General features: G+C 36.5%; 1 long non-coding RNA gene across 2 annotated transcripts in view; it reads left to right on the plus strand.

Annotated features, from left to right (window-relative positions):
* The first annotated feature begins 291 nt into the window (after nucleotides 1-291).
* LOC131040399 (uncharacterized) overlaps nucleotides 292-26,909 on the plus strand; it is a 37,072-nt gene continuing 10,454 nt past the window's right edge. Inside the window, exons 1-4 of one of the 2 annotated variants that reach the window (XR_009104838.2) lie at nucleotides 292-366; nucleotides 1,503-1,617; nucleotides 9,167-9,253; nucleotides 19,769-20,087. This is a non-coding gene — a long non-coding RNA (uncharacterized LOC131040399). Of the gene's footprint in view, nucleotides 367-1,502; nucleotides 1,618-9,166; nucleotides 9,254-19,768; nucleotides 20,088-26,909 lie in introns of those variants that run through there. The other variant, XR_009104839.2, reaches the window with a different exon arrangement.

Genomic DNA, 26,909 nt, shown 5'->3' on the forward strand with positions numbered 1-26,909 from the left:
GGCAAAAATCATTTGAAATTAAGATAAAGATAAACAATCCAGTTTCATTCGTTTAGAGACATTCATTCCTTCTCTAATTACCCCTCTCTATTGATATTTTGTTCTATAGTTGTCTCTTTTCAATATTTTGTTCTTTCTCTTTGTCTATGTTCTATTCTGTGATTGTCTCTTTTCAATGTTTTGTTCTTTCTCTTGGTTTTTTTCAAATTTTAAAGCCCTTGCTTCATTTAAATATTTCACTTTTCTTGTGTACAGCGTGCATGCTGGTTTGTTTGTCATTTTTTTTGGTGTCACATTTTTGTGACAAAGCAGAGGAAAGGCAAAGGAGAGGAAGATAGAGAAACTAAGGGCAAAATCTTCTTCCAGGTAATTATTGTTTGTTTGTTGCAAATCTAATAAATTCAAGTTGGCGTGATAAACTTTGTAAGGAACTTTCACTGTAGATTAATATTATTTAGTCTCAGTAGTTTTCTTACTCTTAATAACAACTTCCTCATCTTGTTGTTACTCACCTTTTTTCACCACTCACACCATTTTCATCCTTAATTTCATTATATGTGAAATCCCCTTTGAAGGAACAAAATTATTATGGTTTGTAAGGAAACCCAACACATATTTGTTTCTTTCATCCTTACTACATTTTCACCCTCACATTCAATCTCAATGCTATTAGGTGGAGGAAATGATGAAACAACCACCATGACCAAAGTAACATAGAGTACCTTTAATTGGTTTTTCCACATGTTCATTTTGTGCATTTAGAGATCATGGCGTGCCATGAGACCACATTTCTTTGAGCAATTATGTCAAATAGTTCACACAGTGTCTATGGTTCCACATTCCTTCTGAGGAATTTTGTCAAACAATTCACGTGCTTAGCAAAGGGTGCCACATTCCTTTGCATACAAATCTATCATAGCATTTCCAACTATACCATTTGACACAATAATATTCACTTAAAATAATTAAATAAGTTTTATACACCCTTTTATTATTACCCTCTACCCTCAAATTTGTAAGCCCCAATTAGTATTATTAACCTTGAAGCTTTTGTTGTTGCTTGCATCATGATGACAATGGTGGCATGACATGTTTGATTTTGGAGATAATTTTAATGATTTAATGTGATTAATACATTTTCACATAATACCCATTTGTTATTTTTGCCCCTTTGGAATATTGATTTGTAGATAAAACACTTCGGATTTGGACGACTATTATTCTCTTAATCTTTTTTCTACACTGTGTTTTGATTTCTTGGGAATTTTAGTTTATTTTCACTCATTTATTTTTAATCCTTTTGGCTTGAGTAAAGGACTAACGAAGTGAGTTCCAATGTGGGCATGAGATGCAAGACCCATCAAGAGTTCATATAACCGATGAAGTTAAAAAGAGATGAGAAGTTCCTTATGACCTGCTTCCTAGATCACAAGTAGCTGCTTTAGAAGGAAACCATATTTTCAAAACAGCTAACCTAGTGTTTGAAATCTCTGTGTTCTCAGGAAATGAGTCAATCTTCATTTGCACAGCTAATCCATTTGGAGATTCTATCAAGCACAGATCCTATGCAGCGGTTTTGTTCAACTTCTAGTATGGCAGCTTGGTTTTCACTATCTGGTAATCAACACAAGCTTTCCCACGTCAGCTTCATTGTTGCTTCTGTATGAATTGATTACTAATAGGAAGGATGATTTTGGCTGGGTGAGCAGATAGGAAATTGTTGAGATCTTTACTTCTCATTTTCATTTAAGTTCTACATTTGAATTATGAGAATTCAATGTGTATATTTTGATAGAGAAGATAAACATTTTATCCATTTTGTCCTTTTTATCTTCTTGTTGGTGTTTTCATGCACTATGCAACATAGAATAAAATACCAAAGGCACTCTATCCTCTCTTGAATAAAGACTTCTCAAATGCCGAAGATTAGCAAAAAGGACCACTTGAGATGACTTCAAGGTTCTCGATGTCAGGTCTTGACGTGTTCGATAGCTTCAATGGTATGATCTGATTTGTTGTACCTGCGAGGGGACTTACGTTTATCTTGATTCAATCTCAATTGTATGATGTTTTTCAAATGATGTTGATCAATATCACTCTTTCTACTTCTACTGATTGTTGATAAAAAAGTGAAAAAAGGAGTAGGGTTTAGGAATGCTATTCTAAAACTAGGAATGCAAGATAATGGACAATCTCAAGTGAGCTCAACTAAGCTTTGCTTTGACATCTTATGAACATCTCCACAATGCTAGTGCAATCTTCTAAGGATAGCTTGGTAATTTTTAAATCACTATCTCAAACATAGAGACCTTCAAAATGAAGCATATCAATGATGAATAGTAATTGAAGTTAAGCTTTGGTTGAATGATTCCAGTTGATAATGGAGATTCACTATCAATCATGCACATGAATTTACCACTCATCTGAAACACTTAAAGCAAATTCTATTCTAATTTTTTTTTTGTATTTTCAATTATAAGCTCTCACAAAAGGGGAATGAAGAAACAAGCAAATGTCCCAAATCTCAATAAGTCACCAACACTTAAATGATTTTATTAATTTCTGAAACATCAAGCAACAATTCTTCAAAGTCTTCTGATTGATCTTCTCCTTCTAATCTCCAAGCTCTCATATCTAATGAGATACAAATGAAATGAGTTGAGCTTATATAGAGCTCCCAATTACAATGGATGACCAAGATTAAATCAGAATTGAGGGCCCAAATTTTGCCACCTAAACCCTAATTAGGGTTTGTTACAACAAAATACCTAATTTATTGCAAAATGTTAAATGCCAACCAATGGGAATGTGACATCCATTTGGCACAAAATACGAAGAAAATCCTCCAATAGGAAAATTCGATGCCACATAGGATTAAAACAAACTTTCTTCTAGAATCTTGTTGCCCTTATCCTTTTCTCTTTTTACAAATTTAACGAATCTGAACATCATTGATTCTATTTCAGTTATTGGAACTGCAAGCAGGTTCTTCAATTGCTCTTCCAGGTAGTTGATTTCATCAAATCTTGAGACGAAGGTAGTCTCCCAATCTGGTCCAAAGTCTCTCATCTTGTTGGCAAGTATGTTAAATGAATAGATAGCATCTAGCTCTCTCTCAAAAGGTGCTCCATTTGTCCCAAAGAAGATAATTTTCACTTTGTCCATCAATTCTTCAGCAACAATGTCTTTCCTTTCTCAAGAATAATCTCAACCACTTCTAATATTTTATCATGTATTGAATTGATTGCTTGATCTACTTGAGCGCATCCACTACTGATGTCTTCAAATATGAGCCTCCTCATGCAAACCAAGTTACACCACTGTTGAAAATCAGGTGATTGCCCATCTTTTAATATTCCTTCATCTATTAGTGTTTGCCTTGCATAGTCTTCATAACTTGCAAGATAGGTATGGTGAAGTCTCTAGTGTAGACCAAAGTGTCATATGCCACCTTGAGTGCTTGAGTCCTTTCAAGGATAGCCATAACTGTCAAATATCTTCACTAACTCCCTTATGAATGCCTTTGCCCTTCTATATGTCTTAGTGATCCAAGCATCCATTAGTTGTGTTGATGCCTTTATCTTTTCAAAATCATCAATTGCATCAGGAGGAAGTAATGGTGGAAGTGAGGTTGATGGATCATGTTGCCTTAGTGGAAATTTGGGTTGCTAGAGGTAACCTCTTAATATACCATTCTCCTTCTCTAACCTATTAATATACCATTCTCATTCTCTAAGCATGTCATGAACTGTCTTCACCATGTCATTCATATCTTCCAATGCCTAATCAATGGTGGTAGGACCTAGATTGTTGGTCTCCAAATCATATTCTTCAGCTGTAATTTCATCTTCAGATTTGTCTACCTTGGGAATGGCAATTTGTATTATCTTGGATCCTTCTTCATCTCTTGTCTTCTTTGACATCCTAGATGTCTTCTTTTCATGTTCTTGATTTCTATCCAAGTAGCTACCTAGATCAAAATGATTCTATCCTTCTTCTATAACCACCTTCTTTGATAATCTCTCTCTTAGCCATGCAAGTATAGTTGGTCTCTCTTCCCCAGCCTCTATCTCATTCACTTGTTCTTCTCGTAGAGGAGATGTAACTTATTTTTCCTTATCTTCAATGTTCACATATGTGTCATTGCCTGCTTTGTCATCGGCTGGCCTAGGTGATGCTATCTTGTCTTGGACCACCTGTTGTTTTCCTTTATCTATAAATTTAATGGACTCATTCATTTTGTGATCAATACTTGTTCCAACTGTCTAACTCTTTTCTACTCGGTGTACAAATGAGGTACTGGTAGAAGGACGATGTGCTAGGCTTAACTTATGTTTCTTCTTTGGATGCTCTTCTACATTGTCTTCCTTTTGCTTGGATCCTTTAGAGCGAGCTGAATGGTGGCACTTTCACTCTGACTTTTTCTTTCCATCTCTTCATCTGAATACTCTACTTCTCCCATCATTTGAAATGTCACTTGAATGCCTTGATCTTTCAAAATATAGGTTTGTGCTTCTATCCATCGCTTTGTGTTGGATAGGACCGGTTTCATGAAGTCCTTCAAGTCTGTACTTTCCATCTCAATCCAATTGACCTTCACTTGTTCTTTTCCTTTTCGAATATTGGCAAAAGATGCTTTTCACTGACATTTGTTTGATCAGGGATGTTGAAAATCTTGGTTACTCTAATGAACTCAATGGGTAGCCTTGAACACATTTTTCTCCTTATCTCCAAATCATCTAGTGCATTCATAAAATGATCTTCTAATTGCAACTTATGCCTATATTTCCTTCCACTAAATTTTTGGATGTAGGGATCAAAGTTGTCTCGAGAGTATGGCGTTAGGAGGAAAGACTTCAATTCTTCATCTATCTTCTTTGTTGCTTGCAAGGGCGGGCATACCTCCAAGGATCATCCTAATGAAATAGGAAATGAAATCTTTGTCTTCAACTTGTTTTTTTGTACTTTATTGTATGCCATTAATTGCCTCACCAACTCGAGCAATATCAATTTGTCAGTAGGATACCTTGGTAACATAAGTGGTGGACAAGAACATCCTTGAACTCTTATGCAGGTGAACTTAGGAAAATGAATGAACCATGCACCAAACTTCTCTACTAACTCTTATGCTTCTATGGACAACCTGTTCAGCAAAATGAACTGGTAAAAACTTATTTACTATTAACTGAGAAAAGGTTACAATATATAGAGATTACAAAATGTTGTAGATATTATTGAAGATGTCTAACAACCAGTTACATTATTGACCATTAACAGTAATAATATTAAATATTATTCTAAACGCCCTCCCTTAATGGTCAATCTATCAAAAACACCAAGTTGCCCCCTAAATTTTACAAACTTATCCATCCTATTCGGGATACTCAGAAAATCAGATGCGAAAAAATCACGTTTTTACAGACACAAAAATTGCGAAAAAACCATATGAGAAATCACGATTTGTTGGAAAAAAATACAGGTTTCGTACCCTAGCCGAAAACATGATTTTCTGAAAAAAAAAACAGGTTCCGTGCCCTAGCTCTGATACCATGTTCAGCAAAATGAACTAGTAAAAACTTTGTTACCATTAACTGAGAAAAGGTTACAATACATAGAGATTACAAAATGCTTTAGATATTAATGAAGACACCTACTTCTAACTACCTGTTACTATAGACATTTAAGATGTCTAATAGCCAGTTACATTATTGACCATTAATAGTAATAATATTAAATATTATTCTAACACAACCTTTGATGAATACCTCCTTGAAGTGCCCTTGTGATGTGCATAGTGAATGCATCATTCACTCTTCTAAAATGAGTCTTGTTATGGTAATGCAGCTACACATACGATTCACATGCTCTCATCCATAAATTTAAACATCCAAAACTCAAACTAGAAGGCTTGTGGAATCTCGAAGACTTGGCTAAGGAGTGTGATCAAATCTCCAAACTCTTCCTTGAAGTCAATCCTGTGGAGCTTGCCAGGAAGCTTGGATAGACGGGGTCTACTCTTTAACAACCAGTACTTGTGACGATCTCTTGGCATTTGTTGGGATCATCATCATAAACTACCTTTGTGGCATCTTTGGTTTTGTAAATCATGTTGTTGAATTCTGGTATGTGAAAGGCCTTGCTGATTGCATCTTCAGAAAGGTAGGGGAGCTCTCTACCATTAGGTGCCATGATCATTCACTTGCTTGGGTCATAGTACTTGGCACATTCAACAATGAGTTCATTGCATTGCACTGCCAAAGGGAAGCCTGCCGCCTTCACAATGCCACTGTCCATCATCATCTTGGAATATCCTGACGGTTTGGTAATGTAGAGTGACCCTTGAAACTTCTTCATGTCGATTTGTCCTAGGTTGAGATCTCCCATGTTGCCCCAAAATGATGTGATTTTGGTCTTCACGATGTCACTCTTCAAATCCTCCTTGATGAGGGCCTGCCATGCTCCAGCCATCCTTCACCTGTGAGAGATGTTCAAGTTAGTTTTATGATATGATATTCTATTTGCAAACACTCTAACTAAAACATGATCATCTGAAGTAATAAATATTTGTGAATGCACAAAAGATGATCCAAATTCATTAAAAGAGCCTCCAATGATTGAAATTGTCAAGCAATATGATATACCAGCACTAAAGTAAGGTCTGATATGACAAAACTAATTTGTCTCAGACCTGCAAACTATTCACAAATTTGCTGGTAATCAATTTTGGACAAAATTTTCTTCTTTCAAGACTTTTGCTGATGTCTAGGGCTTTGGAATTCGTCCAATTGCTGACGTAGAAACAGTGATCTTGCTTCCAAATTCGCTGTTGATGAAACAGCGATGTTTGACAAAATCGCTGGTAAATGAGTTCACTGTGGTTGATGCCTAACAAAATCGTTTTCAATTTGAAAGTCGCTATCCCAAAATGAGATCAATTCACCAATCCAAGAAGCTGATTTGTTGCAATTGATGATCAGATTTGACGCCTAGGATGTGTTTGTTGCAACCTAAGTCAAAATCGTGCTCTTAGATGAGTGCACTGTTACTGTGTATGTTTGGTGCAGCCTGGATCAAGATCGCAACCCCAAGGTGGATGCGCTGGACCTATATGTAATCCGAACTTGAACTTTTATCACTGCTGGTGTGACTCGCTCAATCACAAAGTCGCCATCTCCATTGACAAATTCGCTTGTTCTGATCAAAATCGCTGTTGAATGTGGTTCAGTGCTTTCCTTAATAGCAATTTCAATTGAAGGGGAATCGTTGTCATAAAGAGATCAATTGTAACGTTGATCTTGCATTGATCAAGTGAAATGATCAATACGAACTTATGATGGCCTAGAAGATCCAATACCTCATCACAAGTCACCTGGCATCTTTCATTAAATGTGCTGTAATTAAAACAATTGGGTGGCCTGGTTGCACACATTTAATGCTGCATAGCGATCATCTCAAATTTTAAATGGGAGCCTCCTTTTCAAAATTGTGGTACCTTTGAAATGAATTCGTTCTAAATCTCCACTCACATTAAGTGCGCTTCATGAAATGCAATCTCCATGCATTAAATATATTGCAATCGTTACTAATAAAGAACTTCAAGTTTTGCAATTCAGATCTTAAATGCAATCACCTGGCTCCATCACATTTAATACATTGTATTGACCAGATCAACTTGCTGTTATCATCTTGAATGCTTTATCTTCGTAGCAACTTCAATTAAATGCACTTCAATTGATGTTTGAAATCAGCCTTGAGCTTTAAAACACATATTAAATTCAGTTTGAGGTGGTTCCAACCATACATATATCACAAAAACTTATCAAATTGAATGTTTCACCTTGCACAAATTAAAGACGTCATCTTTCTTGTCTATTGCACTCATTGAATAGATCACTCCATATTTTAACTTCGAGGTCACATTATCTCTCAAATTTGGAATTCATTAAATGACACATCCTAAGTGAAAATTTGTCCAAGGTGCACTTGCCTTTGCCAGGAAAAGTCAATCAAATCATAGAGCTACTTGGTCAAAGGACGAAACATCCTTGGTCAAAGGACGAGACATTCCTAGCCTAGGACATGTAGCTCTGGTCAAAGGACCAGATGGTTTACTCAAGTGAAGGCATCTCTAGTCAAAGGACGAAACGTTCCTAGCCTAGGAAGGCTTGATCATGCAAGTGTGTAAACGCTCTAAGTCAAAGGATGAAATGTCCTTAGTCAAAGGATGGGATGTCCCTTGATTTCCATGCCTTAGCCAAATTTTGAAATTGAAGGTGAATCGCTCAAGTTTAACCATTGCAAATATAAACTCTCTTCTTGCTGACCTATCTAAAGGAAGACACTCAGCACTTTATTCTAAATCTAAGATGGAAGCAAAGAGGGATCCCCATTTATGATGGGGCAATGTGTGATTTCGTCACAACACTTCCTATTTTGAGATCGAATATTTCTTATAACTGATGTTTTTTTAAAGATGAATAAAATGATTATAGATTCCCTCATGTTCCATACTTTGTTCTCCATCAAAGTATTTTGTAGGTTAAAAACATGAATCAGAAAATACTGTTACAAAAGTCATTACTTAAATTATTCTGTGATTAAAGAACATTCATTTGATATTATAGATTTAGAAAGCCTCAATGTATATTATAATATATAGTTTAACTAAATGTCAATTATGGAGTTCTATTGATGAAATACTATGGCATGGATATGCGGTTCGGCAGTTCATTGACCTCATAGGACATACAGCTGCAATGCCCTATTTGGGTTTTGGTATGTCTGTAGATGCCCTACTCTGCATTTTTTTAGTGTAGCATTGTATTGTTTATTGACTTCCAAATATTTTACAGAACCTGCAAATCATCTACACTAGTAAAGTCAAAGTATCAGCTCATTGAGATTTATTGGTTATGCAATTTACCGAGTAGTGAAGTTTGTTTACCATTGGAATTCAGTAATTTTGGTTCAGGGTTTAAGTCTTTTTCAGATTCCTTGTTTTGGGAATGCTGGTAGGTTTGTTGGATTTATTCATTTTCTCTAATATTTCAAATGGAATATAGGGATATGATTTTCCTTGGCTTTGGGGTAGTAGGTTTCATAGAATAGAGATTGAAATTGCAATTTTTAGTACTGAGATGTTTGGAATGTATTGAAAATTTATTAGGTAGGTGTGGAAAAATTGCCAGGATTATTGAAGGTGAAGTTGGAAGTGCTTGATGAGGTTGACATGAACGATTAAAAATGGGATCCGGTATGTATATGTGCCTAATGTTTTAGATTGTGTTTACCACCATTTTTGTGTTACTTACTGCCTTTGTTTTTTATGTTTCGTGTATACCATTCCATTACACTTGACTAGAATCTGCTATAGTGTCAAATTGAACCAAAAGATACAGTCAGATAGTAGTTAGAATAATATGAAACAACATTTTAGTTTATATCTTAAGTTGTTTCTAGTTCAAGGGTTATACCCAATAGGCATATGACTAGCATTATGAACTTGTTCTCATCATGAGATTACTAACCTTCCTACAATGCCATGGATGCTGTCATGACATGAACCCCACGTATTGCAATACTTCTGCTTTTCACATGTTGTATAATAACAACCCCACATGTTTAAACACAAAGTTGTTTGAAGCATTATGGAACCATCTTATTTAATTGCAAATGGTTAGAGTCTAGTACCTTGTATTTATGAACAAGAAGAGCTAAATCATGTGCAAAATACAGAGATAAACTCATGTCCTGATACACATACAAATTTTGCATGATATACGATAGTTGACTCCTAAATACAAGAAAAAATTTATGTACTCCTACAGCTCTATCATCCTGATGATGAATCATGGAGTGTGATTCAAAACGTTGATGCAAAAAAAGTTCTACACAACTGAATCCAGAAGCAGAATACATGAATTTATGTACTGTTCTTTGCTAGTTGCCTTGGTTTTTTCCATGTTAGGAAATTTAGCCGATATCAATTGGCAGTGCACCTATATTGGCAGCATTCATACAATCTCATGTATGCTGCACTTTGCAAAATGAATCCACCTGTTCAAATTTTAGCATGAAAATGCCAAACGCTAAGCTCTTAAAGGCTTCTAACTATTTTATCTCCGATTCCATTAACTCCAGTCATCTTTAGATGCAAAAAGAAAGAGCTTTCACTGATACACTTTATCAAATTTATTTATGTTGTCCATAAACAATTGCATATGAATTGCATTGATACACTTTACAATTTTTTTTTTAACTCAAAACTGATCAAAGATTATCATTCATAAAGATAGATAAATAGTTAGTCTTTTATTTGGTTAATGTACTTAAAATATTAACATAAACTAACTCACAGTTCATCTATAGTATACTCTCCACAATCATATTAGAGATAGCATCTTATGTGAATCAAATTTTTTGTTTCTTTAATTCTACAAATGATGGCATGAATCCAAAATGCTCTATTCTGTGAAGCCAATAATTTCACATAGTTTCAGACATGGCAGAAGAATAGATGGTAATTGATTTAGATATACCCAAGGTGGACTTGTGGAAAGAAAAAGAATAAAAGGAAATCCGCCTCTAATTAAGTACAATAAGCACCATTACAATATCTGAATGAGGTAAATAGAATCTATGAACGTGTTGGCAATAACAATGAAGGAAAACTGAGAGGGGGGAGGTGAATCAATTTTCACCGGATCAACAAACTTAACCACAAACACAGATCTGATAAACTGCAGGAATAACAAAGATAAGCAAATTGATAGCACAACACACAACACCAAGATTTTGACGTGGAAAACCCGATTAAGGGAAAAACCACTGTGGGAACCTACCCACAATCAGATGATACTCTACAGTACTATGTGTAAATATTACAATGGGGAATGCACATGTATTCAGGCACACTGCCTAGAGCTCACTACTCAAAAGATGATAACCCGGAAGGCTACAACCCTCAGGGAAGTCTTACTGACTTACAACAAGATTCAAACTACAATCCGGAAGGAATGAACTACAATAATAGCATCTCCAAATGCCTGATGACAATTTTAGTTAAGCACAATTGTCTTCTCTACAACACCAATCTATGCTCAATCACAACGTCAAAGGATGAACCACTTGATTGCATGTACACCACTCTTTGATAATGCAGACACAACCTCGATACCTAAATTACATGACAATGTCACCTATTCATACAATTCATCAACCTTGATAACAAGGTCGGCTAAACCCTTAACTCACAATTACAAAATTACATCACACGATAGAAAGATCAACCACCAGACCAATATAATGAAATACATGACATAACATGCACCTAAATCAAATCTCCAAACACGCAACACCACCAAAAATTACGCCAAAATCAACCGCAACACGCTACACCACCAAGAAAACCGCATAACACGAAGAACATCACTAGTTTAGCAAAACCGCCAAAAACTCGCACAATGATTAATGCGAATCATCAAAACGAATAGAACACAATTAGGAAACACCAACAAGCATGTTAGAATCATCAACAACAGCTGCATCAACACCACTTATCAAATCTTCATCGATCAACATCTGAACTTCAAGAACACTCAAACAACAGCAACTATCACAAAGAAAGATAACTTGCAGAACACCAAATCATGAACCATCTGAAATGAAGATACACAAGATCACCCCAAACAATCTCCCAAAAACTCAACTCAAGATCTGATCACACCAGTATATACCAAAGGAAATACTGAACTCTACAAAGCACTGATCTGAAAAACAAACTGCAAAACTGGATCATCAATCACAGGAGCAGGAATATGTTGACATCAATGACAACAACACATCCTAGCAGCAACAATGTCCAACAATCTCTCACTTTGGCATTGATGGCAACATATGAATGTGAAAAACAATCAATGCAAGGAAAAAAAATAATTCCAACAAACTCCCCCTAAGATCAAAACAGTTTTTCACATGCTTATCTTCCCCGTTGACAAAAATGTCAAAGATAGAAAACCAAATACACTCTCTCCCTTAGAATATAAAACATGAATCTCCCCCCCTAAAACACATAACCAGATTACTCCACCAAAGGAGCAACACCAACTCATCAATCAGAATAAAGAAATAAGACTGTGAAGTCCACCGGATTGATACAACTCAATGCATCTAGTTCTCATCAGGAGGGGTGGATACCCCTAACTTGTCTCTCAAATAGATAAATGTCTCTATAGGCAAAAGCTTAGTGAAAATATCAACAATTTGTTCCTTTGTAGACACATATTCTAGCTTCGCTTCTTCATTGACTTTTTCTAACTTGTCTCTCAAATAGATAAATGTCTCTATAGGCAAAGGCTTAGTGAAAATATCAACAATTTGTTCCTTTGTAGACACATATTCTAGCTTCGCTTCTTCATTGACTTTTTCTTTCAAGTAATGATATTTGATCGACACATGTTTGGTCTTTGAATGTTGCACTAGATTCTTTGACATGTTAATAGCATTGGAATTATCACAGCATATGATAGTAGGCTCATCATAGATAACTCTGATATCCTTCAACATTTGCTTCATCCAAACCACCTGAGTGCAACTACTAGCAGCAGCAATATACTCAACTTTAGCAATAGATAATGACACTAAATCTTGTTTCTTGCTAGCCCATGAAACCAATTTCTTACCTAAAAAGAAAGCACCACCGAAGGTACTCTTTCGGTCATCAACATCACCAGCCCAATCAACATCAGTGTAAGCACATAACATGAAATCATCATTCCTCGAATACCATAAGCCATAATCCACAGTTCCCTTCAAATATCTGAATATTCTCTTTACATCATTGACATGACTTTCTTTCGGATCAGCTTGATATCTAGCAGCCATGCAGACAGCATTAATAATGTCCGGCCTAGTCTGAGTAACATATAGCAGTCCACTAACCATAGATCTATACAAACTTTGATTAGCTTTCGGAGATTCATCATTCTTAGACATTTTGCAGCCAGTCACCATAGGAGTTCCAACCGGTTTGGAGTCATCTAACCCAAACTTCTTCAGCAATTCCTTCACATATTTAGTTTGAGATATAAAAATACCTTTTCCAGTCTATGAAATCTGCAAACCTAAAAAAAAAATCATCTCAAATTCTTTCTATATATCACTGACAAACTTCATGCTCAAGTCATCATCTCCTCCAAAGATTATATCATCAACAAAGACTTTAACAATCAAGATGTTATCATTCTCAATCTGAAAGTACATATAACTATCAGCAGTCCCTTTATTGAATCCTACTTTCAGCAAATATTTATCCAATCTAGCATACTAGGCTCTAGGGGCTTGTTTCAATCCTTAAAGAGCTTTCTTCAGTTTACATACCATGTCACCATCATCTGATAATGAAAATCCATCAAGTTGCTCAATGTAGACTTCTTCCTCAAGACCACCATTCAGAAAAGTTGACTTGACATCCATCTGATACACTTTGAAATCTTTATAGGCATCATATGCAAGCAGCAATCTAACAGCTTCAAGTCTAGCTACCGGAGCAAAAGTCTCCTCATAATCAATTCCTTCTTGCTGTGAATATCCTTTCTATACCAGTCTTGATTTATTCCTCACAACTTCACCGGCTTCATTCAATTTATTCTTGTATACCCATTTAGTACCTATAACATTCTTATCCATAGGTCTAGGCACAAGCTCCCATGTGTTATTCTTTTCAATCGGATCTAATTCTTTTTTTCATAGCTCTCATCTAATTTTCATCTTTTCAAGCCTCAACATCACCTTTAGGTTCAATTTTAGAAATCAAACATACCTTTTCAGCAGCTAGCCTTCTTCTAGTCATCACACCTTTATTTTTATCTCCAATAATTTGATTTTCTGAATGATTCAATCTTACATACCTCGAAGTCTTCTGATTGTTCTAATTTTCAAGTTCTTGCACCTCTCCACCGGCAGTAGCAACATCCGGATTAACTATCTCTACCAGATCATTCTACTTCAATTCTTCAGTTTGAATAGGATTCAGAACAATGTGCTAACCATCATCATATCCGCAAGATCTGATTTTTTTCCATGATTCTCATCCACTTTCACATTTGCACTTTCCACTATCTTTCTCAGTATTTGCTCTTTGTTGAATATCCCAAGAAAATTCCTTCATCACTTCTTGCATCAAACTTTCCTATGTCATCATATCTCTTGATATAACATTTGCTACCAAATACTCTGAAATATCTCACAGTAGGAACATGACCAAACCATAGCTCATAAGGAGTCTTACCGGTATCACACCAACAACATTGTTAATAGCTTCTCTCCAATAGATCTTCGGAACATTCCTTTCAATCAGCATCCAAAACAGTTTCGTTCTTCCTTTCAACAACTCTATTTTGTTGAGGGGTTCTAGGAGAAGATAATTGTCTTCTAATCCCATGCTTCTCATAGAATGAATCAAACTCACCGGAACTAAATTCTCCTCCCCTTTTAGATCTCAACCTTCAATCTTGACTCAGTCTCAACCTTTGCTTTGAATATCTTGAATTTGTTTAATGCTTCAGATTGCTCCTTAAAAAAGACAACCCACATTATCTTGGAATAATCATCAATTAGCAACATAAAATATCTATCACCCTGCACACTTCTAACATTTGTAGGTCCACATAGGTCAATATGCACAAGATCTAGCAACCCATCAGATGTATACTGTTTGCTCTTGAAATAAATTCTTGTTTGCTTACCCAATTGACTTTCCTTACATATCGAATTAGCAAGCTTAACAATTTTAGGCAGATCTCTAACAACTCGAGTAGAACTGATCTTAATCATTAAATCAAAATTAACATGACACATTCTCCTATGCCACGACCAACTTTCATCAATCTGAGCAATCAAACAACTTTTCTCACCAGCATTCAAGTGAAAAATATTACCTTCAGTCTTAGTTCCAGATGCAATCTCTATACCGGAGGCATTTAGGATCTTACATTTGCCATTCTTGAATTGCAAATAATAACTTATGTCAACCATCTGTCCAACACTTAAAAGGTTATGCTTCAAACCTTCAACATACAGAACATCATCAATATTATGTTTACCATCAAAGGAAATAGAACCTCTACCACAGATCACACAGGCTTTGTCATCTCCAAATCTCACTATTCCACCATCATACCTTTCCATACTCACAAATTTGTTTTTATCACCGGTCATATGATGTGAACAACCACTATCAATCACCCATTCATCTTTTTCCTCAACTTTAGTAGCTAAAGCTTTCTCCTCAATAGTGCAGCTTGTGGAATCAATAGGTACCCATCCATCTTCTTTAATGGGAAGGAACGCAACTTCATCTCCTTCTGATTCTTCATCTATAACACCTTCATCAGCAACATAATAGCAGTTCTTTTGATGCTTATACTTCTAGTTAGACTTGTAAGGCTTATCGTATCTATCATTTTTGTCATGTTTATCAAATTTATCATGCCTATCATACTTAGCCATTCTCTTCGGGCACCTAGAAGCAAAATGTCCTACCATATTGCAAAAGAAACATTTCAAGGGCAATTTTCCATCATACTTACCAACTCCCTTAGGCAATCTTCAAGCAATCAATGCTTCAAGCTCATCCAATTTTCCATCATACTTACCAACATATCTCTTGTTACTGTAGTCACACTCCGAATCTCATCAATAGCAGCTACCTTATGTTTATAAGCAGGAAGCAAAGATCTCAGCACCTTAGCAACAATTTCATCTTCTTCAAGGGTTCCACCGGCACATCTGATACCTAGGACAAAGTCATTCACCTTAGCTATAAAGGTATTTATGTTCTCATCTTCTCCCATCTTCAGCATCTCATATTTCCCTTTCAAACTCTGCAACTTAGTAACTTTCACTTGTTTATCTCCTTCATACAAGGTCTCAAGCTTCTCCCATATCTCATGTGCGGTTTGAAGTTCCATCACATTTGTCATCTTTGAATCAATCAGAGCATTCAACAATGCTTCCTTTGCTCTAATGTTATGTTCAGCTTCCTTGATCTCATCAGCAGTAACTGGTTCATTCGGAGGAGCAAAATAGGTATTCTTTGTAATTTTCCAGTAATCTTCTCCAAGACATCTCAAGTGCACTTCCATCTGGTTATTCCATATAGCATAGTTACTTTTATCAAATCTCAGACTCTCCTTCTTAAAGATAACACCTCCAGTTTCAGTTGCCATCTCGGATCTCCTCAAGCAATGAAGCTTCTTTTGGAGGATCTAGCTCTGATACCAATTGTTGGCAATAACAATGAAGGAAAACTGAAAGGGGGGGTGAATCAAAACAAACTTAACCACAAATATAGATCTGATAAACTGCAGCAATAAAAAAGATAAGCAAATTGATAGAACAACATACAACACCAAGATTTTGACGTGGAAAATACAGTTAAGGGAAAAATCACGGTGGGAACCTACCCACAATAAGATGATACTCAGCAGTAGTATGTGTAAATATTACAATGGGGAATGCACATGCATTCAGACACACTGCCTAGAGCTCACTGCTCAAAAGATTTTAACCCGGAAGGCTACAACCCTCAGGGAAGTCTCAATGACTTACAACAAGATTCAGACTACAATCCGGAAGGAATGAACTGCAATAATAGCATCTTCAAATGCCTAATGACAAATCTAGTTAAGCACAATTGTCTTCTCTACAACACCAATCTCTACTCAATCACAATGCCGAAAGATGATTCACTTGATCGCACATAGACCACTCTCTAATAATGCAGACACAACCTTGATACCTAAATTATATGACAATATCACCTATTTATACAATTCATCAACCTTGATAACAAGGTTGGCTAAACCCTCAACTCACAATTACAAAATTACATCACGTGATACAAAGATCAACCATCGGACCAATATAATGACATACATGACATAACATGGACCTAAATCAAATCTCCAAATATGCAACACCATCGGAAATTACGCCAAGATCAACCGCAACACGCTACACCACCAGGAAAACCGCATAACATGAAGAACATCACCGGTTCAACAAAATCACCAAAAACTCACACAACAATCAATGTGAATCGTCAAAACAAATAGAACACAATTAGGAAACACTAGCAAGCACGTTAGAATCATCAGCAACAACTGCACCAACACCACTTATCAAATCTTCATCGATCAACATCTGAACTTCAAGAACACTCAAACAGCAACAACTGTCACGAAGAAAGATAACTTGTAGAGAACCAAATCATGAACCATCTGAAATGAAGATACACATGATCACCCCAAACAATCTCCTAGAAACTTAGCTCAAGATCTGATCACACCGAAATATACCTAAGGAAATATTGAACTCTGCAAAGCTGCAGAACCGGATCATCAATCATCGGAGCAGGAATATGTTGACATCAATGACAACAACATATCCTAGCAGCAGCAATGTCCAACAGAACGTAGGCATAGAGAATTATATATACATCAATGGAACAAAGAATGTAGAAGAATTTATTAATAACATAGAATTGTCTGCTCACAATGGCAACCAAGGTTGTAACCTGCTTGAGACATTCAAATCTTCTACCATGCCAAATTCAATTTTCTTTCTGCACTTACTGTCTACTTCATCTTCTATAGACAACAGAGCATGATTATTATATAAGAAATGTCCTTGTTTTGGGTAGTTGCCCATCCACCAAGTCTGGGAAAATACTCAAAAAAAAGGTAGGCTTATTTTGTTGTGAGTTTCAGCAGTGGAAGGCTCATGAGAATTTTAATATTCACACCTAAAACATTGAGTTGTCTAACTTGAGAGTTATCATCCAGTGAATCAAAGTAATTTCACATCACTGCACTGGGGAGTGCAAAATTGATTGATCTGTCTAATTTCAGTGGTGTCTACGTTGATTGATATCATTTAGATCATATCTTAGTTAATATAAATATAGATCATAGCATAGGTTTGGAGTAAAGAAAATTGGTGAGTAGGATATATGCATTATCCACCATCATGCACTGGATCCATATTATAAGATTTTATGTCAAATAGTTTGTTTGTCTTAGCTATGAACCAAAAGTCAAATCATAGGGAAATTGAGTTTGATATCAAGTTGAATTCTTTGTAGCACTGCCCTTTGTGTGTGAAACCATTTTTGGAAGCCCATTTGGAGTTGTCTTTACCTAATCATCTTGAAGACTGTAGTGTCCTACCCTGTTCTGCACTAAATTTTTTGCACTTTCAAACTTCTTAGCTGATGCTCATTTCATCAAACAATTTGCATGATATCTTGAGTGTATTGTTTTAGTTTGCATGTGCAAGGAAATGTTCTGAGATATACTCAGACAGAGTGCTTTTACCAAGAATGTAAATAATGATTGAACAACAAATAATATTGCGACTTGAGCAACTTGAAAGGGACAAGGTTCTTTATTAATCAAAGTGATACGCAATAACAGAAATATGATTTGCTGACATCCCAAGCAGATTCCAAATGCTCAGAATTACTTTTTATAATCAGGTAATGAAGTTGCAGCAGTTCATATATACACAGCAGTAATTCTTGATGCACAAACAAAGTCAGAATTATACAATTCTGGTTCACTGCCCTGTCCAAGAGTGTTTAGAAATTAGAATGAGCTGCTTCTCAACATACACAATATGCACCATTATCCTTGACAAGATCAGCAAGGCAACAATAGATCATGTGCAGGTCTGTCAGAGGCTATCAATCTCAGATTGCAAGGCTGCAATTGCTTAGGAAGCCTTACTCCCTCCAGTTGGGACTTCCCAACAAAACAAACTAGATATAATATTGCAGCATTCAGAATATAGCAACAGTGGAGAAACAACAACAAGGTACAAGCTAATCAGATCTACAATTACTCAATCTTGCTCACAAAATTCATAACATCTTCCGGAAAACTCAGACTATTTTGTCCATGTCCAAGCTACAGCTGAGTCGATTCCCAAGGAATGGAATTAGCAAGGAACATTCCGAGCATAAGTGGCTAAGCAACAAACTCCCTTCTGTTATCGGGTCTACCTCAAGTTCTTAATTTCCATGCTCAGCAAGAAAACATTGAATCGACCCCTTGTGATTTGGCGTCCAAGCTGAAAAGATATCCAAAACCACTACTCCCCTGTAATAGAGATTTCCTCCTCTTGTCACCTAGTGAAACGCAGCTCCACAACTTGCATATACAAATTAATATACAAATCGTGCAGCATGACGATGTTCGGCTGATGGATAGTATGTAAGCCCTGGTTGTTTACCCTTTGTATTATTCCCTTAGTTACCCTCTGTCTAAAGTCTTGAGACCACATTCTATTGAGACATTGTATCAAATAGTTTTATACACCCTCGGTAGTATTACCCTTTACCCTTGAAGCTTTTGTTATTGCTTGCATGACGATGACAGTGGTGGGCATGACATTTGATTCTGGACATAATTCAACGCTTCAATGTGTGATTAACATTTTCACCTAATACCCATCAGTTATTTTTGCCCCTTTGTAATATAGATCTATGGATAAAACACTTCAAATTTGGACGCCTTTTTTCTCTTAATATTTCAGTTTTTGCACGGTGTTTTGATTTTATTGAGAATGAATATTTTGGTTTGTCTTCACTGATGTTTATTCTAATGTTCTTGCATCAAAATGCTGGAAGGTAAATAAGGCTTGTTTTCTTGTTCTTTTAAATCCTTTCAACTTGAGTAAAGCACTTTGATGAAGTGAGATTCTAATGCAGACATAAGACGCAAGACCTGGCCAGAGTTCTCACCACCAGATTACTAACCTTCCTACAATGCCATGGATTCTGTCATGACATGAACCCCACGTATTGCAATTCTTCTGCTTTTCACATGTTGTAAAATAGCAACCCCACATGTTTAAACACAAAGTTGTTTCAAGCATTATGGGACTATCTTATTCAATTGCAAATTATTAGAGTCCAGTACCTAGTACTTATGAACAAGAAGAGAAAAGTCTTGTGCAAAATAGAGAGAAACTCCTGTCCTGATACACATCCAAATTTGCATGATATACAATAGTTGAAACTGCTAAATACAAGAAAATTCTTATGGACTATTTTTTGCTTGTTGCCTTGGTTTTTTCATGTTTTTAAAAGGGGTAAGTTACCCAAATATCAATTGGCAGTGCACCTATATTGGCAGCATTCATACAATCTCATGTATGCTGCACTTTGCAAAATGAATCCGTCTGTTCAAATTTTAGCACGAAAATGTCAAACCCTAAACTCTTAAAGACTTCTAAAGACCTAACTGATGCAGAGGAGAAGAGAAACTCCTGTCCTGATACACATCCAAATTTGCATGACATACAATAGTTGAAACTGCTAAATACAAGAAAATTCTTATGGACTATTTTTTGCTTTTTGCCTTGGTTTTTTCATGTTTTTAGAAGGGGTAAGTTACCCAAATATCAATTGGCAGTGCACCTATATTGGCAGCATTCATACAATCTCATGTATGCTGCACTTTGCAAAATGAATCCGCCTGTTCAGATTTTAGCACGAAAATGTCAAACCCTAAACTCTTAAAGACTTCTAAAGACCTAACTGATGCAGAGGAGAAGAGATGGGAAGTTCATTATGACCTGCTTTCAAGATGACAAGTAGCTGCTCTAGAAGTAAGCCATATTTCCAAAACTGCTAACTCAGTATTTGAATTCTCCGTGTTTTCAGGGAATGGGTTGATCTTCTCCATGTTTGAATTCTATATGAGTTCGATTAATAATAGGAAGGGTGATTTTGTTTAGGTGAGCAGATATTATATTGTTGAGGAAATGACTGTGCTAACTACACCTTTTATACATTCTGTCTTTTTTGTCTTTATTTATTATAGAATTCCCTGTGTTCCATACTTTGTTGCCCATCAAAATATTTTGTAGGCTAAAAAAATATAAATCACAAAATACTGTTTAAAAATTTGTTACTTGAAATTATTGTGTGATTAAAAAATGTTAATTTGATATTATGGATTTAGAAAGCCTAAATTTTTATTATCATATATATTCTAACTAAATGTTTATTATAGAGTTCTATTGGTGAACTACAATGGGATGGATGTTTTTTTATACTACCAGTAAGCTGACCTACAAGGTTATTGGGAGTTTGCTGGACTTCTTCTTTGCAGGTTCGTCTCCATTAAGATGTTGTTCAGCAGTTCACTGACCTCAGGATGAGCACATGGTTATATTGAGAGGGGGTGAATCAATATAACAAACTTTTTTACCAATTTAACTTTATTAATCACAATAGCATTATTCACTAACTTTCAACACTCATGCACATAAGAACACAATAACACAATGTTTTACGTGGAAACCTAAATGAAACAAAACCACGACAAATCAATACTTTTATATAATTCTTCTTTTAAAATGTTTGTAGGCACCAACCTACTAGAAGCACCAACCCACTAGAAGCACAAACTCCCACAATTGAACACTAACTCAGCAAGAGACTCCAATCTGTTATTTGATATGCACCAACCTATGAATTCTTTAATGGATGATACCATTCTCCCTTCCTTACTCACAAATCTGATTACAACTTCCGATCTTGAATGATATATATCTTTCCTTTACAAATCTGATCCAAACTTATGTGCTTTTTTTTCTTCAAAAATCTGATCATAACTCAAATAATAATCTTCCTTCAACTCTTCTCACAAATCTGCCTGCAACCCTTATTACAAATTTGCCATCAACTTTCTCACAAAACTTTTCTTCAATATACTTCATGATGTTGCTCCAAAGTCTTATTTATCTGCATGAAACCCTCTTCCAAAAAGTCTCCACGATTGGATTTATGGATTCTTCACAATATCCTCATATGATCTGCCATAAAACTCTTCGTAATCTCCTTCAAATAATTTTCTTATAATTCTCTTCATCTGCTGGTGTATATATATTATATTTAATTTTTCTTTTGTTCACAACACAACTCTTCCATCATTCAACCTCTATATATATAAAGAGGTAGGTCTTTTCACAAACGAGGAATCCTTTGAAAGTTTATTAAGAATGTAACTTAAATCTACGTCCTTTTGTGTATTAATCATATCGCTGTTTTTAATGTTTATTGGTCGCTGCCCATCTCAAATGTAAATTTATTCATCACTGCTGCATCTATATGAATAGCTGTCTTTAACATGATTGTCGCTGTATGCACTCCCTTACCAGAATCCATGACAAAATAAAATCTTTTGTCTTTAATCAAAATCATATTTATTCGGTCGATGATCAAGTGACTTAGCTTGCGCATTTCTCTCTGCCAGATCGTGATAACTTATGTCATGTTTCTTTTTACGTATTGATTGCTATTACTTAGCCATATTGTATGAAGTCGCTTTTTAAAATTTCCTAGCATATGAACTGATCAATGTCCTTGATTTGCTGTTATTATTACTGGCCATATGTAAAGCTATTCACGTCTTCGTGACATCCATCTGATGAAGTATCGCATCTCAGTCTGTTGCTTTGTCCTGTCTATAGTGTCATTTTGTAGTATTGAGCTGCATATCAATGTAGTTGTGTAGCTTTACAATATATGACTTATTATCACTTATAGTAATCACTGTCATTTTTGTTCATTTAATCATTGTATCTTTGCTTTATTGTCTTTTAGTTGGCTATGTCTAACCAATGTTTAAATCTTTATTTTAAACATTATCTTCCCTATCAATCTTTGTTCAACAATTGATGCAATTTGTCTTAGACATTCCTTTTGTAGCTGTACTTGGCTGCTCTCGGAACAAGTGGGTTGAAGGTCACTCTTCCAAGAATGGTTGTGCAACAGTTTGATAAAAGGAGATCTCAAAGAGAGCTGGACAGCTTTTTGAACTAGTTATTTTTCATAGTTATGGTGGGAGATAGCCTAAGCGAGACATTTATGGTGTATTCAGAAAAACAAATTGACCATTTCTTTAATAATATTTTGGTCAAGTGCATTGACCTAATACCATTGTAACATTTACAAATATGATGTTCAATAATGATAAAAAAATATTAAAACGGGCTAAAGGCTTGCCCCTTCTAAAGATCAAAGGGAATAACTAGTGGTCATGGTGTGTTTGTCTGACAGCTTAAAGAATGGTCAAGAGGCCTAGGCCATTCTTTAAGCTATGCATCTCGTAAACTAACAAACAAACAAACAGGCGAAAAGAAAAAACCTGTCATGCCCACAACCCAAAACCTACTCAAGGAGGGATAGAGGCACCCAAGCTTTGACAAGGAGGAGTTTGGGGGAGAGGGGAAGACTTCCCCTTTCGCCTACAACAAACCACAGTCCAGGCGATATTGTCATTAGGATCATCAAGAGAGACATCATTTGGGAGGGATCTCGTAGGGTTACAATCAGTAGTGTTAGCCACGTGTTGCTGCAGAACAACGATAGGTTGCTACAAAACAACAGTAGTCTGTTGCAGAGGAACATTATCTGGAGCATAATTAACAGGAGTAGGGTGGAGCTGCACAATAGTGGCAATAGGAGTTGAATCCTCAAGGATAGAAGGAGTCACAATAGACTCCTCATCATCCTAAGAGGAGCTAACCAAATCAAAGTCATAAGCATAGATAGTGAAGTGATCAGTAGTAGAATCTTTCCATCAAGTAGTAGCACCTTTATGACTCATCAATGGGCCATTCCACCTTTGCTCGCATCTTAGTCGATATCGACATCTCTTCGCCTCTTTTGGGGGATGTGGTTCTCATAGTGGGGGATAGGCCTTGGACACAACCATTGAATTTTGAGGGCCTCCCCTTTTGTTGTCGGAAATGCTTCTCTACGAGTCATAAAGGTGCTACTACTTGGTGGAAAGATTCGAAAGGCGAACCCAAACTAGTTGCACATTATAAGAGGGTTAAAAGAAGTTGTCTAGGGCTTAACAGTGAGAGAATGAACTCCCCAAGCCCACAACTTGTCCAAAACCAAATCCTAATCATCCGAAGATGTGAAAGAAGCAATGAAAAAGCCTTTAGCATAAGGAAAGAGCTCAATATTATGAGCAATCAAAGGCTTCCAGGAATCACTTACCCAGTTGATGGAGATCTGGTAGCAAAAGCTAGAGTCCAGAGAATCTGCACACCAAGGCAAGGTGGTAGAACCCAATGTTATCCACAACATGCTTTCCACAAACCACCATAGGGGAGGACTTGGCACAGGGAAGCTGACGAACCCTCTGGAGGGTTGGGCAATAGATCTGGCAACACGAGCAAAGATGCGTTTACTAGCAAGAGGACTCATTGAGACTTTAGCACCCATAGTAGGGTCACCATCGGTAGCAGCATTACTAGATTGAGAGGCAGCCCCGTGTGCTAAAGATTCAACAGCAATAATACCCACTTGAGGGGCATCTACATGAGGGGGAGGGCACAAACTATCCGTCGACAAGATAGGAGCACTACTGATGAGCACAGAGGGACCCAAGTCACCCAACGTCAAGGGCAAAGTCCCAGCGGCAAGAACATCTGGGAGAACAGTAGGGCATGGGCATGCAGAGCCATCGCTAGCCACTTTGCAGGTGGGAGTCTTTGCATTAGAACCAAAACGAGCATGCAAAGTCATTGCATTTGACACAACAGTGCCAATGGAAGCCACGTGAGGACCTACATCAACAGTATTAGCACCGAAAGGAGCATCCACAACCCCTTACCTGCCAACAGCCTATGCAGTAGATGCAGGGACAGTGGACGCAGAGGCAACAATGGAGAAGTTTGAACGAGGAAGAGTGGGAGGATTGTTGGAAGCCATATTGCCCATGTGATAAGGATAGGTGCAATTGTTCTTAGAGGTATTGTTAAATGATAAGCTCATTAAGTTTTCTTAATGATGTAGTTTAAATTTTTGGAACCTCTAAGGTAGTCTCTTTATTTTGCCTTACTTTTGAGAATAAAAACATTTTCAACAATAGATAATTATGAAAGCATATATACAACACTCAATAACCAAAAGAAGTGTTTGCTTAGTAGTTCTATAAAATAGTTGTAGGATTGAAAAGTTGTTAGCAGTAACTTAAGCTAAAAATATTTTTTGATCCGTATTTCCTTTAAAGCTTGACTCTTCAATCCTACAAACTCCCGTTGATTACACATCTCACTAGAGATTCCAATCTCTCTCTCTCTCTCCTTTAAAGCTTGACTCTTCAATCCTACAAACTCCCTTTGATTACACATCTCACTAGAGATTCCAAACTCTCTCTCTCTCTCTCTCTCTCTCTCGTTTATATTAAGAGACAGTAAAATTAAAACAAGGTAGGTAGTTTATCTCCCTCTCTCTAGTTTATATTTCCATTAGTGATCCCTCAACCGTCAATGCTAATATTGAGAGACATCATAAAATGTAATGTAGGGTAGGTATCGAAAAGATTGGATAGATTTCTTGTAGGGCCCTACTGGATGGATTTTGCTTTCAACTTGGACTCCTGTATCCTCCCATTATCGTTATTAGATCATTTCTCGGTCCAATTAAGATCCCAAGAAGCCAATAAGAATTACAAAGAGAGTTTTAGGTTCCAAAGTATGTGGTGGAGAGATAAGGATTTCCTGCCAAATGTGGAAGCATGGGGGATAGAAAGTGATATTTTTTCAGGCACCCTGAGCTTCTGCTTCGTTAAAAGGCTCGAGATGGTTAAGCAGAAAATTAGAGAGTGGAACAAGGTTTTGTTCAATAATATTTTTGCAGAGAAGATTAGAGTGGAATCAAAGTTAGACAATCTAAACAAAATTATCATCTCAGTAGGAATGTCCAATGATGAGTTTGTCAAAGCAAAACAACTAAAAAGTGAATTGTCGGAACTTTTGCTCAGAGAGGAAATTTTCTGGCAGGATAAATCAAGGGAGCACTGGATCAATGAAGGAGATTTGAAAACAAAAAAATTTCATGCTTCTGTCAAGACCAATAGAGCTTACAACCGGATTGCTCGTATTCAGGATGGGGTCTGAGTTTGGCAGGATGAGGCGGAGGTCATAGAAGACATAGCAGTTAATCATTTCAAAGCTCTCCTAGGGGATTGCCATGCAGACCAACTTCCTTATCCCATGTTAGATGACATCCCCATATTAGTTTCAGAAGAAGATAATGCACAGTTAATGCGACCCTTCTCATTTCAGGATCCTAATCCCCCATTCAAAGCTCCTGGGCCCGATGGTGTTACTATGGAATTCTTCCAAAAATGTTGGGGATTCATGGGAGAAGATATTTTCAAGGTGGCGGAAGAATTCAGGAGAAAGGGTAAGTTTGTCAAAGAATTGAACAACACGGTCATAGTCTTGATCCCCAAAAAGAAAGATTGTTCGACCATGATGGATTTCCACCCGATATCTTTGTGCAATTCTTTGTACAAGATAGTGTCAAAGGCTTTGGTTAACAGATTGAAACCCCTGCTTAATAAGATCATCTCTACTGAACAACATGGGTTCATTCCAAGTAGGGAAATTATTGATAGCATTTTGATGGCGAGGGAGACCATCCATTCTATGCAATCAGCCAAGAGCCCAAGTATGATTATTAGATTAGATGTCAACAAGGCATATGACAGGGTTAGGTGGTCCTTTCTACTGGATGTTCTTCTCCGGTTCGGCTTTGATAAAAATTGGGTGCAATGCATTAAGCACTGCGTGTTTACAGTCAATTTCTCTATTCTTGTGAATGGTTTGGTGTGTAGATTTTTCCAGGCTACTAATGGGTTGAGACAAGGTGATCCCATGTCCCCCTTTTTATTTTTTCTTATGGCAAAAGTATTGGGGAGAAACATTAAAAAGCAGGTTAGTCTGGGCCTCTGGAGAGGGATCTCCATTAATGAAAATTTGGAGCATGTCTCTCATTCCAAATTTGGTGATGATACAATCCTCTTCGGGGAGGCTTC

The sequence above is a fragment of the Cryptomeria japonica genome, chromosome 7 (genome assembly GCF_030272615.1).
Source record: "Cryptomeria japonica chromosome 7, Sugi_1.0, whole genome shotgun sequence".
Classification (NCBI taxonomy): Eukaryota; Viridiplantae; Streptophyta; class Pinopsida; order Cupressales; family Cupressaceae; genus Cryptomeria; species Cryptomeria japonica.